The 15,985-nt window shown below is 39.5% G+C and overlaps 1 protein-coding gene and 1 long non-coding RNA gene across 5 annotated transcripts in view; one reads left to right on the top strand and one right to left on the bottom strand.

Moving 5' to 3' along the window:
- Positions 1-15,985, bottom strand: part of RUNX2 (RUNX family transcription factor 2) — a 222,708-nt gene that overhangs the window by 161,640 nt on the left and 45,083 nt on the right. The window lies entirely within an intron of this gene.
- On the top strand, positions 606-13,330 carry LOC115946072 (uncharacterized). Its single transcript, XR_004080208.2, has 3 exons — positions 606-718; positions 9,952-10,016; positions 10,659-13,330. It is a non-coding gene; the product is annotated as an uncharacterized lncRNA (long non-coding RNA).

The raw sequence follows: 15,985 nt of genomic DNA, 5'->3' as shown, positions 1-15,985 counted from the left end.
TGAGAGTCAGCAGCACGTGGTGCTCCGCTCCTCAGACTTGTGCAGCCTTCAAAATAAATACAACAATGTGCAACCCCCCCAAGAGGAGAAACCTCGCTTGGAGCCGCTCTCCCGCACGAGGAGGGGGACGGGGACGGGCAGCGGGGAGAGCAGGAGACAGTCGCTGATCTCCGTTTCTGTCCGGGTTTTTTTCCATTAACACTTTGGGGCTTGTTTGTTAAAAAAAAAAAAGCATGAAAAATCTTGTTTGAAAAAAAAAGTAAAAATAATCTGGTGCCAAACTTTTTTTTTGTGGGTTTTTTTTTTCCTCCTAAGTCTCCGGTAGTCTAAAGCCTAAACCATTTCCTTGAATGAATGAAAGCTATAAAACCCCCTTCAGACTATTAAGGTGAAGGGAGTCTGGTTTGTTTTCTCCCTTAAAAAAAAGGGCAGATCTTATTAAAAACAATTTACATACCCAATAGTAAAAAAGTGTAAACGCCTCCCAGCGCAGATAACGACCTATCACAACCCTCCCTCTAATTTCTAAGGCTTTACTTCGACTTGCTACTTCCACCTTCTTGTAAAAAGTCGGCGCTGCGTGTGTGCTCCTTGCTCGCCGCCTGTGTGTGACTCGGGGCGGTGTGTCTGCCTGTGGCGGGGTGGGGGGGGAATGTGGCTGTTTTACGGAGCCTTTGCAAACCCTAACCCCGGCACGCAGACCCAGCCGAAAAGCCAGGTTTGTCCCGCCTGCCCCTCCGCGAACAGCCCCGGGACATGGGCACGGGGAGGGGGTGTGGGTCAAGAGACACATCGCGGCTGTTTACACGTTCCGCGGAGCATCCGCGCCCTCCGCCGGCGCTACCCCAGCCGCCTTCATCCCCCCCCACCTCCAGTCAGAGCCTCTCCGAGAGCAACCCCCCCATGGGAGAAGGTGGGCGCAGGGGAAGCAGTCCGGAGGCAGCGCTGCTCCTTCCGCGTTTCATTTGAAAGAATAATAAGAAGATCTGACGTTCGGTCACAGGGGAGAGCTCTCGCTCCGCGCACCGCGGCTGCCGCCTCCGCTCCGTGCCCGCCGCGACGCGCCGGGACCCCGGGGTCCCGCCTCAGGGTTCCTACTCCCTCTCCTCTGCCCTTCCCACGGTTAAAACGGGGAGTAACAGCCCCGACTCACTGCCCCGCAGGGACCGGTGTCCGCCTCCTCTAGTTTTCTCTAGTTTTCTTTCTTTTTGCTTCCCCCCCCCCCTTTTTTTTCATTTTTTTTTTCCTTTTTCCCCCCCTCTTTTAATTTTATTTTTCCTTTTCCTGGTCCAGTTTGGAGGGCCTGTGGAAGTTTCCCACCCTGTAGTGAAAATGCAGTCGCTGTGGCTAACACCACAAACCCCTCCTGAGCTTGCCCTGCTTCTCTTACAACCATAGGGATCTGCTTTTTCCCCCAAAGTAGCCACAGGGATTCCCAAAGGACAATTACTGGGATATTCAGAAGCTCTGAATTGCTATAGTTTCCTTACAGAAAACATATTTTTTTTCACAAATATTTTGGTAAAATGTTTATGACCATAGGTTCTTTTGGCTTTCCCCTGCTTTTAGCTGGATGGGGAAATACATTCCATTAGAGCCATTCCAAAGGTGCTAGAAAGAAGGCAAGAGGTTGTCTTCTGTCCAAATACTATATAAGCCTGACAATCGTGATTTATTTCAAACAAGAAGACACATTTCCACTTTTAATTAGTCACACTAAAAGTTTTACAGTCACCTCTCTTCCTACTAAAATAAAATAAAAAGTTAATTAGGATAAACGAAAATAAGTTATTGGAAGGCACCAGTTTAAGGTCACTTAAAATAGTCCACGGTTATTTATAATGTCGAAATAAAATTTTCCACTGAACGCCCTAACAAAGTTTCAGGTATCTGGCACAGCTGATTTTCAGTCTCCGTGCAAAAATATCTTTCTGCTGAACATTTACACGTTCAACAGGAACTTACTACAAGCCTGGAACAGATCGCAGCTCAGAGCACTAGAGTTTTATTTCAATGGTTATGGACAAATTAATAAAAGTACCAGGAACATTTATGGACCTGCATAAAAGCTGGATGGGTTTTTTCAGCAAAAATAATTTGTGTTATGATATATATAATCTGGAACGTTGGCTTGGATTTGGCTGAAATGGAGAGCAACCCTGCTGCTCGGCTTTCCTCGGGTTTTATTTCAGAACTTCTCGGAATTTTAGCCCTGGTTGCAAAATGGGTCATATTTTAAGATGTTAGAGAATTGTAGGAGGTTAGTGAAAAAATGTGCTTGCACTGCAAATTATGTTTTAGCAAACACCTTTGGATCCTCTTTATAAACCAGGATTTTCATTAGTACGACTGTATTTGCTGCAGTTGTCCTTCAGCTTTTTCACTTTTAACTCTGTTGTGAATACAGCTGTAATGAGGTTGCTTTTGGACCAAAAAGTAATGTTTTAAAGAGCCCTGAGCTTGTTTACCATTAACATTTATCAAACATGGGCCCAGCATACTGCTGTCGTAAGCATCGTATACTCAAGATGAAAAATAATTGCCAGATTTGAAAGATTCTAACCTGGATGAAGTTCCCTAAATAAATAGTTTTGATGCCAGTTTGTTGGGCTGGGATGTGCTGTAAATACGACGACTACAGTATATATTTTGAGCTTCTCTATGTATGTAAATAGCCTTTGTGAAACAGGAATAAATTAATGGGTTCACTAAGTTTGTTATTGTATTGGATATTTTTAGTCAGAGCAACTACAGCAATGTCAGCAATTATTACTATAGTTAAGGACTTGCCAATATTCTCTTTCCAACATCTACCTTACCAAAGTTTTTTATTCATTCGTGAACACATGCATTGAGCAAAAATGTGTGAACTTAAGTCAGCTTAATGCTAGGGAAGGTTTTGCCCAAATTTCCATTCATTTCAGTAGGGGCAAGATAAGCCCCAGCGTCTCTTGGCAGTGCTTTACTTTCGCTCTGGTTGTAAATTGACTGTTTGCCCAGCTATTCTTTGCTTTTTCTTAAGTATGACAAATAGTAACTCTAGATTAGCACATTATTTGGTCCGTTAAGTAGTCATGTAGTAATGAGTTCTGTAACTACAGCATTCATAGTCAGACTATGGACTACTATAGTTTAACTCCTGCCTCCCTGCCCCACTGATTTACAACCTAGATAAGATTCTTTGTATCCCAAAATTAGTAGAAAGGATTTAATATTTCAGCACCATGCACTACTTTTTAGTGTTTATAGTTCCTGATACAAACATAAGCATAAAGATATAAAAGACAGGCTATAAGATGATTACATAAAAAAAAATCAATCTTGAGAATATGACTGTTCCCCACAGTATTTTCAGGAGAAAGTGAAGACGGAAAGCTGAGACTCTTGCGTTCTGCCTCAGATTTGGTGCTGATTTGCTGTGTGATTTCAGGCAAGCCTTTTAGCAAGTTTTCCTTCAGTATAAAATGGGGTACTAACTATTACCATATACTTTTGAGATATAAAAGTACATGTTCAGTTCTCAGAAGCCCAAAGATTAGCAGGGTTCTGCACCCAGTAATGCCAAGAGAAGAGTTCTAAAAGCTGGTAAGAAACCTGCTGTGTCACTCCTGAAAAAGAGTTGTTTTTTTCTGTGGCACACAGTGAAATGCATGTTACGCAAACAACAAAGTAAATAGTTACTGCTTCTGATTTTTTTTTTCCCTAAATGATGTATTTTCTGCTTCCCTAATAAGCATGGACTGCAAGCTGAGGTCTTGGTCCTACCGTAGGGTTCTCCCATTTCCCTCCCTGTCTGCAGCCTTTTATGCCCCATTGGAATTGAATGTATTTCAATGAGGTTAAAAGCAGCAAATGACCATGTCATCATTGCGGAGGAAAGAACTGTGGGCCTACTTGTCATCTTACAACAGCATTTGAAAAAGAAAGTATGGCCTGTGTTTTCTGGCAGTAAAAATGTGAATGTGTAGTACATTAGGGAAATGTATGACCTGTCTTTTTCAAGTAAATTATGTATTTTTTTTTTATTTTTTTTTTATGTCTGCAACATGCAAACTAAAAATTAACTGTAGAAAGTTGTTGGGGTTCTCATAGTTAGGGACAAACTGTTTTTTTCACTGCAAGACTGACTTTGTCCCTTTCCATTCATCCTCCTCTCAACTTCTGTGTAACTAGTTTTAGAATGAGGAAAAGATGGTGTTTTTCTCCTAAATGAATTCAGATAAAATCATCACATTGTTCTAGAAATATAAAGGCTAGAAAATAGCAGCTTAAACGTTCTTGTTTTTTCTTTACTTCATTCAGCGTACATAAAACCAGCATGAGCCAGAAACTTCACGGTTATTTTTTCTGTTGACCTCAATGAAAACTGGTTCCCTTGACTAACTGTAGAGAAAGTGGGTGGTATAACTGTTTGTAATTAAAAAGGGTTTATACATTTGGAACCTTGCAGAGTTCCTAAATTTTGCATGCTGCTTTTTAAGAGACTAATGAAGTGCACTCTGGCCAGATACAAGCTCCATAAAGCTCACACAGAAGATACTACAAGATCTAAGTCAGTCTCGAGTGGGAGAAGTTGTTTTTAATGCTCCCAACCACAAGCTCACCACCAAGTCCTTGCATTTACTCCCTCAGTGTTCCAACAGTGAGGATTCCCATTGTAAATTCTCAATAGCATGAATGGCAGAAAAAAACTCCAGCCACGTTCTTTGTTAACAAGGTGAGTTTTAAAGCTGAAGCAATAGTAAAAAAACAAATAATGATAGACTTGTTCTAAAAAGTATGAAAACATACAGCATTGAAAGAGGTGGTGCAGTCTACAGGAGTGAAAGAGAAGAAAGCATTCAGTAATGTCAAACAGTAAGTGCAATGGACACAGCAAACCAACTATTTGAGGAACTATAAAAATTAGTCTACTTTTGCCTTTTCTTTACTGAAAAGTTACTCAATAACAGATGTGAGCCCCACATCAGCTATGGCCTTAGGATGTTGGGGGTGCAGGGCATAACACAGGATCGATCCCTTAGTCAGCTGTTGTGGAATTCATAGCGAAGTCACAGGAGACAACATCAATCCAAAAATAAGCCATAAGTGCAGATGACAAAACATTAGATATCCCAGGAATGATTCTCTCTAGTAATAAAAGACAAAAAGATCTGGCAGAAAAAATATAATAGGTGAAGCTGCCAGCAGTATCTGCAGTTAAGCTTGTCTACCACTTTCCAGTGTAAGACCTTGTTTTCACTCACATATCGTTGCCAACTTTTTACTGGTCAGGATGAGCTTTTCAATCCTGAGGCTGCCTCAAGCTGAATTTTTTGGAAACTTCCAGCAGAAATACTTTTGCTACTTGTAAGATCGGCATTAAGAGAAAACCCATTGTTTCACAATAGTTTTAAATTTCTTAGAATCAACCCAATATCTATTTCAGAGCTGAGATGGGAAGTTTTCCTAGGTAGAAGAGGAATAAGGGGGAAAAATCAGGTAAGTTCCTTTTGTTGCCCTTGACCAAAAGGATCCACCCGAACTTGGCTGAGTTAGAAACTGCTGAAAATCGTTGAGGTTTTTCTCGCGCGTGCTCAGTACAGATGGAGTAGTTGGCAGCTAAGTCTTGCAAAGCCTCTATAGCAGCACTGGGGTTGCTAGACTGGATTGGATCTGTAGTCAGTCTAGTCTGACCAATATTCTCCCTGACAGTAGGCTGCACTGTTTTAGAGGAAAGGATAAGAAACCGTAGAGTCAGCAGATAGATATGGGATCTATTTCTCCTTTAAGGTCTCATCTTAGTTAATAGTAGCTTATAAAATATGATCAGAATGACTGTCAGCAGTTCAGTTTTAAATTGTGTCTTTTAGAAGTCTATAATTCAACCATAAAAATTCCTTACGGGCTGAAAACTGGCTTATACTCTCAGTTCAGAAGTCAAAATCCTCTGCAGCTTTTTTTTTTCTTTAAATAGTCTTTTGAAGTGATAGAAAAAAAAATAGTCTTGTACAAATCCTGGATGTTTTTTTTCATAACACACTTCATAATTCAGTTATGATAAGTATGATAAATTTTACACTATTTGTTTCAGATGCTGGTCAGGCCCCAGAAGGAGCGTAAGTAAAATCTTCACCATTGACACCAGACATTCAAATATGAATAGGATTCTCTGACCCTGGGATATTAAGAGCTTACATGATGTAATACCAAAACCTGTTATTCTAGTTTATCTTATAAATATTGAGATAATCTATTAATTGCATATGTACTGAAAAGTGATGGGAGAAGGGGAAAAGTCCTTCTGACCTTTTATGGCAAAACTCATTGTGAAGACAATCACTCAAGTGTTTTCCTAATTTAAGCATATGAAGAAAGACAACCTGGAAAAATCCAGGAGGAACAAGTATGAGGTCCTCAGAGGGGGCAAAGCAGATGCAAAACCTTTCTTGGAAGACCACAGCAGCTCTCATTACTACCAAGCTTCCCTTTGTAGTGGAGAAGATAGAGCAGCTCTTCCCATCCTTGGAATGCTTTCAAACATACTGTGCTTGGCACCCTGAGGTTAGCGTGATTTTGAGCAGATAAAAGCCCTTTACATGAAAAGGCAGATCCCACCCTCTTCTTTTTTTTTTTTCCCCCTTGGTAAGATGGAAAGAAAAGCCTTATTCTATCTTCAGTTCCACTCATGTCAATGAGAGCCTTCATGGAATAAGGTACTGCTTCATGTAAGAGAAGCAGACCAGCCTTTAGGTGACTTTCTACTTTGTGTTACGCTCCTTATCCTTTGACATTCCCATGTCTAAATGCCCATCTTGCTGAAGAATATGTAAAGTCTTTCAGCTATTTGCTTCCACTCAGTTTTAAAGAACTAGAATAATTTGTATTTTTAGGCACAAGAAAACAATTTTCTACTGTTTTTGACAATTGAAGAACATGGATTAAGGGAATCAGAGGAAAGCTCTATTTACTAAATACCACATGTAGATTACCACTGACAGTTTTTCTAAGGAAATTTATGACCTGTGTGGAGTAAATAAACTCCCTTTTTGGTAAAGAATCTGCAAGCCAATCATTCATGCTTGCTTAGAGACGTTACTGTTCATGTTGCTTTTATGTGGAAGGCTACAGTAATGGGTGATGTTGTGTCTAAAATAGACAGTCAGCAGCTTGGAAAAAAAATAAAAATCTGCAACTACTTATCATGAGATTCTTTCTAGATTGTGGCATATTCACGGTGATTCAGGAAAGAAAGAAAAGGATAGGACAATCATAATTCTTGTAACTAATATGTTATCTTCATGCAAGCAGTTGCATGCCTAGCTATGTTTACTGGCAAGTTATAGCATTTTACACATCTGAAATAAACAGCCCTCAGTATGTTCAAAATGTTTAGTATGTCTGAAAGTTGTTAGCTCTGTATGTCAGAGTAAATGAGAATGGGACAGACACTCTTCCCCTGACTGCCCAGCCTGTAGTCCTACTATTACGCTCCTTCCCTGCTCCCCCTTCTTCTCCCTATTTTATGCTCTGGATCCAATAGACACATAGCTGATTAAGGAAATAATGAAAATTAAGTGAAAAGAAGGAACTTTATTAAGTGTCTGTATATCATGTTTTCAGAAATACCAGTGTTTTACCATGTACAAGTAACTCGTTGGATTTCAGTGGCACCCCTCTTGATTTACACTGGTGTGAGAGGGTAACTTGGCTCTTACTATGTTTGAAGTCTACCCAATTTAATAGCTGCACACAATATGTATGATTATTTTCTATGGACCATCGTATGTGAAATTACCAATACAACCTTTAGTAAGTACAATTCTACCTATGAAAGTATTCTGAATTTAAAACAAGTGTCTTTCCGAGTGATGATTGCATGTCCTTAACTCACCCTGCTGCACTTCAGTACATCAGCTATGTAATGTCATTGGGGCTATGCCTTCTCTAGAAAAAATTACCTGGTTTTGATGAGGGATGTCAAAAATAATTTTCTACCCTCAGATTCACTCAAGTACTAATAGAAATTGTCTCACTGGCATGGACAAGGTCAGGTAAATTCATTGCTTACCATAGCAAATCATGCCTGTCAGGGGCTCACAGGACAACTTGCCTGCATAGGATTTACCTTGTAGTGTATAGAAGGATTTGTTACAGTAGGTATCAAACTCGACTAATTTTGTCCACACTGGAAGAGCAGTTGTTTTTAATGCTGCTTCAAGATCTGTGGAGAGTGGGTGGGCAGTTTGACAACAGCTGTCAAAAGCACATTGTTTGTCTGGGGTAGGCGCATACCTACTGAAATACTGATGCTATAAAAGGGCCAATTCAGTAAACGTGGGGTAGTGCAAAATCTGCAGTGCCAGCATGAACTGTGACTTTCTGTTGCTGATGTGCACCTGCAGGATATCAGATGATGAACAGGACTTTTAATACAGGTCACTTATCATCTACAGAAATATATCATTCAAGGCCACAAGCCAATCAATAAAACCAGATGATTTTTAAGATTATGTTGTCTAATGGAAAGTTGACTTTGATACAACAGCTAGTGGAAGAAAATACCCATGTTATGAGCAAGTGGTCAATACTTCCATCACATGAATCTGCTGACATATACTACGTAACAATGCATCTTGCAGCCCCTTTATACACTACATGCTCTTCTGTGAAAAAAGAAATTACTTTGCCAAACAAGGTTGGACCAGGTATGTCTACTTTTCAGATGTTCATTAATGACTGACCAACTCATGGAAACATCACGAAAGAAGTGGATTGTAACATAAGTTTTCTTTTTCTGTGGTATTTATTTTTGCAATTGCACAAAGAATAAGCTAGCATGTGAAGAAGGAAACTGAAGCAGAAGTCATTTTCCAACTGATAAAAGAAGATGCTATTTTGTGCAAAACTTCTAGTTGACCTTTGCAGTGAGTGCCGTAAAATACTGTTTTGGCCACAAATGGAATAACATTTTTAGAAGGATTAATGTTTAATCTGTCTGTCTGTCTATCTGGCTATGTGTGCAGCATTTAAAAAAGACTAAAGGAAGCTAGCAGCTCACTCTCACTTATAATTGCATCTGTAAAACTTTTAAAACCATGCAAGATCTTTCTGTACTGTGCTGGATGCAATTAGCATTCGCATATTACCACAGAAAAAAAATCTGAAGTAAACAGTGACCTTCATAAAAAATCTTCCAAAAGCCTCCCATCCCTCAAAAACTTTAATCCCCAACAAGAACTTGACATTCATGAAACCCACTAAAATATATGAACTGTTCAGTATGCTCACAGAATTGATAAGAATATTTTTTGATAACAATAAAATCCAGAGCTATATTAGATGTGAGAAAGCAATTTTGGAGGAATTTTGAAAGCCTGGACAAATTTTAGAGTGGTCAATCGCTGCACTGAGAGGAAATATAGTTCTTTTTTTCCTCATTGTCTCTGCTCTTGGCACTGGTACAGGTTTCTATCAGACCACACATCCTACAACATTCACATAATCCTGCACAAGTACCATGCACTCATGCTTTGTCTTTCCTGGCACTGGACATTAGGTGAATGCGAGACTTATAAATAAAATGTACATTCAAGAATCTAGGTACTTTACAAATATGTTGTAACAGAAGGATGAAAAGAATAACAAGAATAAGGAAAGAATCTATGTTAAAGAATTCTTTAACTGGCACTCTGTAGCAATTCCCAGTTAAAATGCTTTAGCTGATCGCAGTTATAATACTGATTATTAGAAAGGGTGACAGGGTATGTCCTTTGGCTGATCTGAACATCGTCTACACTTTAAAATCAACATCCTAACTTTTTAATAATTAAAAAAAAATCTAATTAATTAGTCTAGAAGTATTTTTAAATGTCTCTGCATTTTCCATCATGATGGACAGTTGAAACTGTCAGAATGGAAACTGGAGAGAAATAGCAAAGAAATAAAAAAGTATCCTACTCTCTTTTCCAGCTACAGAAATGACCAAAGCTGCCAGAGAAGCACCTTATACAAAAGCAAGACTGTCTAGAGAAGAGGTAAATATATTCTGAAGAGCTCTGCTGAAGGCAGTGCTTCGTATCCATAAGAAAGACAGAAACATGTAATTGTACTCTTCCCTTAAAACCAGGTTTTACTGCTTTCCTGTGTGTTACAGATCACACGTTATTTTACATTGGAAGCTTAGTGCTAAAATCTAAAACGTAGGGGCCAAGTTCTGCTCTTAGATACACATACAACTCCAATGAACTCAAAGAGAGCTGTGTTCATATGTTTAGCAATGGAATCTGGCCCTAAATATTTAAACATTTATTCAGAGGGGGGAAAAAAAGTTTCTCTGATACATTTGTAACTCATATCTAATGTACACCAGAGTGCCACCACTGGGCACCGATATGAAGGGATTAAAAAGTATGGGGAACCATAAACTCAGCATTCTACCTGCTCTGCATGGTCAAATGACATGAATTTGTTTCAGAACACTGAGGAAATTAAATCCCTAACAACCTGTGGCTGATGTTATTTAGTCTGCAGTCCAGGAGTAATTCGATGCAAATTCCTGGCACTATTCCTATATTTTAAGAAATTACTGTTTTGAATGGAGTGATTCTGGAAACTTTCATTATATTAATATGCAATCCAGAAAGAACTAATGTCCTCTGCTTATGTTTTCTCTGCAGACAAAGCTCAGTGTTCCAGGTTCTTATCTTTCAAAGGCTTATGACAGGAGTCCATAATAACCTGTGTCATTTGGAAATAGTTAACCTGAGGATCCCACCTGTTTTCCATGGCAAAATGACCCCAGATGTATTTTTATTAAGGACACAAAGGATTCAGAAGCCTGCAAATTTTCTTCAAGAAACATAATACTCCAATTTGCATATCTAATAGAAGTAAACAGTAACTGTATATACATGTTATTTTCCTTGCACAGATGACAGCTAGAGGAGAGCTGAATTCCAGGTTCAGACACCTAAATCTGGTTGTCTACAATGCAAACATTTACATTTAAGCTAGAAGTTTAAGCTCCCATTATGTTTACTTGTTTAAAATTAAGTTTCTGGTGCTATTACAGATGTCTTGGGCTAAGAAATTGTTGTGGGGCTGGACATACATGTCAGGACATACATGAAGCCCTGTACTCTCTGGAAGGGCAGATGAAGGCCAGACAACATAGCCCAGAGTACTTGACAAAGATAACTAAACTCAGTCCTAGTAAATGCTTCTAGAGAAGTTTGATGATCAGACATACAGGTCTACTTTTGAATAAACTGAACTGCTCTCTTGCCTGCACTGACCATGTTCATTTGGATTCCACTGACTCCAATCAAAACCTAAACACAGCCCACATGTAGACAACTAATTTTAGGAGACTGCATCCAACACTGAGACCTACTCCTGATATCCTAGTTGCCATAATATATGCTGCTATTACAGTAATCAGTGTGCTTCTGGTTCAACCAGGGTTAAACTACCTTGTCCATTTTGCGCGGTATGGTGGTTTCATTTAAATGGTGGTGGGCAGGACAGCAAGAGTAATGGGCAGGTGTGATTACATGGGTGATGTATCGCTTTGTGTTTTGCTTCAGTGAGTTCTTTGAGATCCATATGGACAATGTTTAGCTAAAGCTGCTACCTTGCTCCCTAGCTAGAGGAATCTCTGGCTACTGGTGTTGGTTTTTCCCCTTGCTTAGGAGAATTGAAGCTTTGCCTCCTTTTCCTGCTCTCCTTTTTCCCTGTCCCTGTTCCCTGACAGAACATCTAGCATACTGTCATGGTGCTCTTTTCAGAGCTGTATGTTTTTTGGGCATGGTCAGCTTTGTAAGAAAGACTGCACCAACTCTGTTGTTAGAGCCTTTTGGCTGGAGCCCTCTAATCCTAGAAGTCACTCCTGAGTATCTCTGGCTATAGAGACACAATTCAGGATGTTGCCAAAATACTGTGACCATTTTAGGAAGTAGGTAGGAACAAAAGCATGTGCAGACTTGGAAGTTCATTAATAATCATGGCCAGTTGGGCCCTCTATCCTGATCTTGCATTAGTGCTAAAAAGGTAAGCTAAGAAATGATCCAGGACCAAGTTCTTTGCTGCTACAAATCATGATTTTGGTTTGCTCTGGCAGTTATCTTGGTTGAGATCAAACCTCAAGCGTTACTTCAGATAATGTATACAATTATTAGCATAAGTTTTCCTTATGTATACAATTATTAGCATATGTTTTCCTTATTTGTGTGTGGAAACTCCCAACCTCACTTCTGGAAGCCATGGCTTTGAACAGCATACAACAAACCAGCACTATTTAAGCTACAGTCTCAGGGCAGTTAACTGGAGGGGCTGAAAGAGTCTGTGCCTGGGAAAAGGACCTCTCAAAGTAGTTTCTCTTCAAGTGAACTGACTCAGATCTGTCAGGAACGAACCTCTGCTTTTATTGTATTTCCTGTTTCATTTGTATGCTGCTTACTTAAGGGTGTGGATATGGTGTTTGCTTCCAAAAGGAGAGTTAATGCATGTGCAAAATGACTACTGTAGATTGAAGGTCTTGGTCGCAGCTGGATTACACAAGACAAACTTCGATCTTCAGGATCATGGTGCTCCCTAATTCTGTTTCTTCAGGTCTTTAATTTCCTGGCATTGCAATTGCCTTAAATCCATTTTGGCACAGAATACACCATTATTTCATATTGTGCTATTGTACTTTCCTGCTTTCATCCATATGAGCCAGGAGTAAATAAGAGTTGGCAACTTCATACTTGACTATTATATAGCAGAGTACACTTTAATCAGCACCCTAATAAATAGCACGCCCAATTAATTGGGACATTTGCCAACAAACCAGTTCACTTCCCTGCACTTCAGTGGCTGTAAATGATGGATAACTAGCATGCTCACTGTTGTCTGCAAGCATATTTGTTGTAATTAACAGGTATGATTTGGTGTTCGCTGGCATGTGTTTCCTCAGTAGCACTCTGCTCATTTTTGAGTAGGCTCCCTGTTCCAATGCAGCTGCTAAAAATAAATAAAAAGACAATTTTCCCTTGCTTTAATCAATGTAGTGCTTTTCTATAAAAAAACCCTATGTATTTTTATGTATTAAATTTCTATATGGTTTTGACAATAAAAGTCATAATTTAATTAGCACGTTTCTATTTTAAATAGTACAGCAAACAGAGCTTTGCCATACCATAGGACAATTTATAATAAAGGGAAGGCTTTCTGCTGCAGCTTTCTAACAGTACCTTTTCTAACAGGGATTGCATGGTGGATTGCTTTAAAGTGGTATTTCCTTGAGGGAGATACACAGAAATACAATCTATTTTCTGAAACTGGCATATGCTATTATTTACTGTATGCACGTGACACTTTCTCTTATTTGAGCACCCTTTGCCAAAGAATTAAATAAAATTGAACACAGCAAACCTTTCTAATCTCTGCATTCCTCACAGATTGCTTTAATGGAGACTGAAGAAATTATTGGAAGTAAATGAATATGAAAAGGGAAATGGGAAAGGGATGTTAAAACCCGGGATGGCTATGGATCAGCAAAAGGCAGAAACATTTGTGTAATTACAGGAGAATATAATTTGTGGGTTATCTAAAAGGAATTGTCCCTGTTGGCATGTACTTTGACTTGTTGGCAGGAGGAAAAGAAACCATCCCGTACCACTGCATATGGTTCCTTATTAGTTGTGGCTTCTGCAGAGGCTCCATCTCTTTGGAGCATGGAGGATTTCTTTCATTACATAATCGGGATTTTTTTTTTTGTTAATATTTTTTTTTCTCTTGTGTGTGCAAATTCTCTTTGCACCAATGCTTCTATACTGAGGTTATTATGCTAAAGGAACGCAAGCATCTAGAGTAACAATGGTTCATTTTCCTTTAATGACTTTGTCGACAGGAGAGAGACATTTTTGTGGTGTGATGAATTCACTCGGTCTCCTGTTGTGTTTTCTCCACATGCTTTGGAAACTCTCTCTCTCTCTTTCCCCGAGAATTGTGGCCATCCACTCCAGCAAGAACCTCATTACTTTATATTCATTGTATTTAAATGACACCCCAGTGGTGTCCTGGGGTGATTGATGTAAATTATATGCTATGTAGGGGAAAATAAAACCTTTTTCTAACTTTTTATGTTCTGCAGAGAAATAAAAAGTGAAAACAAATGACAGAGAAAATCAGGCCTATTCAAAGTGAAACTTTGTAAGCATTATGGTTTGAGCAGACTCCAGTTTGTAAAAGTGCTGAGACAGTTTATAATGACCTTATGATCTGAAAGGTGACCCGAAAAGGGAAAATAATTTTGTATGTGCCCATTTTTGGTTCTGTATAATGCATAACAAAATCTTGATCTGTTTTTTTTTCCCTCTCTGTGAAATACAGTAAGAATTCAGCCTTGAGTATGGAGCAGCCACTGCATTTTTACCAGCTACACTCATGCACAGCATTATAAGGGATGTTGTGTTCCTTAATCCTCTTTCCTCCTGTCTTCTAACAACTTTTTTGGCATTGATTTAAGATTTCATAGCCAGTCGGTATCTCTGTTCCTCAATTATTCTGCCAGGAATTATCACCTGTAGAAATGGCAATCGGGGAAGAGTTCTTCCATCAGCCCAGCTGGGCAGTAACTTCCATCACTTCTGAACTAGTAACCTCTCACTATGGGCAAAAGGGTTTGCACAGCAACAAAATTGTCAGAAAATGTTGCCAGGCATTTCAGCAAGTCACACTGCCTCTGTCCAAGTGACTGAATGTTACGTAGTTCACACTGGACATGCTCAACCATATTACACCAGTAATTCCTTTACTAAAATTACCATATGGAATTGCCATAGTAATTTCTCTATTTTCTATGTTTTCATATTAGTCTGTCCTACCAATTCTGGTACACGTTAAGATATGCATGGTAAATATCATAGAAATGTCAGCAATATGCTGCCTTGCCTTCCTCAGTTTAATGTCAGGTTTTGGCAAATCACAGCATTTGGCTTAAAACTTGAGCACCTCAAGGCTTGGCAGAATGCTTTGATGCGCCTTTTGGCCAGGAAAATGCTTATCAGTAATCCTGCTTTGACTGGGGTTGCCCAGTATTTTAAAATGTTCAGGCCATCCTTCTCACAGCAGTAACTAGACTTTGCTGTGCATGCAATAATCAGCAGTGTGAGGCCTCTTACTCTCTAGGATATTATTATAGTTGCTTGGTGTTTTGCCCTGTTTCTGTCAGTGCTTGGGCTGGTATCAGCTTTATTTTCGTAATCATAAGCAGCACCAGAAGGGAGAGAGGCTGGCAGCATTCGCAGTAAGCAGCAGAATCAATGCATCTTTCTGACGCTGATGTGGGAGGTGGGAACAGGAAGCAATGCGGAGGGGACTGATAGGGTGTTTATATGAAGTAGTAAGAAGGATGAGGAGTGAATGGTAGTCAAAAGAGTAGCAGAAAGAAGATAAAGGGAAAAAGTAGAAAATTACTTTCAATAAGCTGGAATTCAGATGGCCCCTAGAATGTTAAAATCATTGTAGTTGTTGCCAGAGTTCCCACTGTCCTCCTTTTCTTATCCCACAAAAAAAGTAAAACGCTAAAATTATGAAGTCTTTATGCTGTCCGTTTCTTAGAGTGAATCATAGTTTAAATAATATGGATCCTGTTCAGTGTGAGGGCAGGAATTTGCATTATCATAGAACCATAAAATAGTTTGGTTTGGAAGGGGCCTTAAAGATCATCTGGTTCCAACCCCCCCACCATAGGCAGGGACACCTTCCACTAAACCGTATTGCTCAAAGCCCTGTCCAGTCTGGCCTTGAACACTGCCAGGGATGGGGCAGCCACAGCTTCTCTGGGCAACCTGTGCCAGGGCCTCAGCACCCTTATAGTGAAGAACTTTACTTGTGTTGGTCACATTTATTAGTTCCAGTTTATACCAGGTTACAAATCACCCTGTCTCCTAACAAATTTATGTATGTACTTGCAGATGAGTGGAATGACTGAAAATAACTCCTAAAACTCTACAATTAG

Source organism: Melopsittacus undulatus, chromosome 3, assembly GCF_012275295.1.
Source record: "Melopsittacus undulatus isolate bMelUnd1 chromosome 3, bMelUnd1.mat.Z, whole genome shotgun sequence".
NCBI lineage: Eukaryota > Metazoa > Chordata > Aves > Psittaciformes > Psittaculidae > Melopsittacus > Melopsittacus undulatus.
This window is presented reverse-complemented; position numbering and strand designations above follow the sequence as displayed.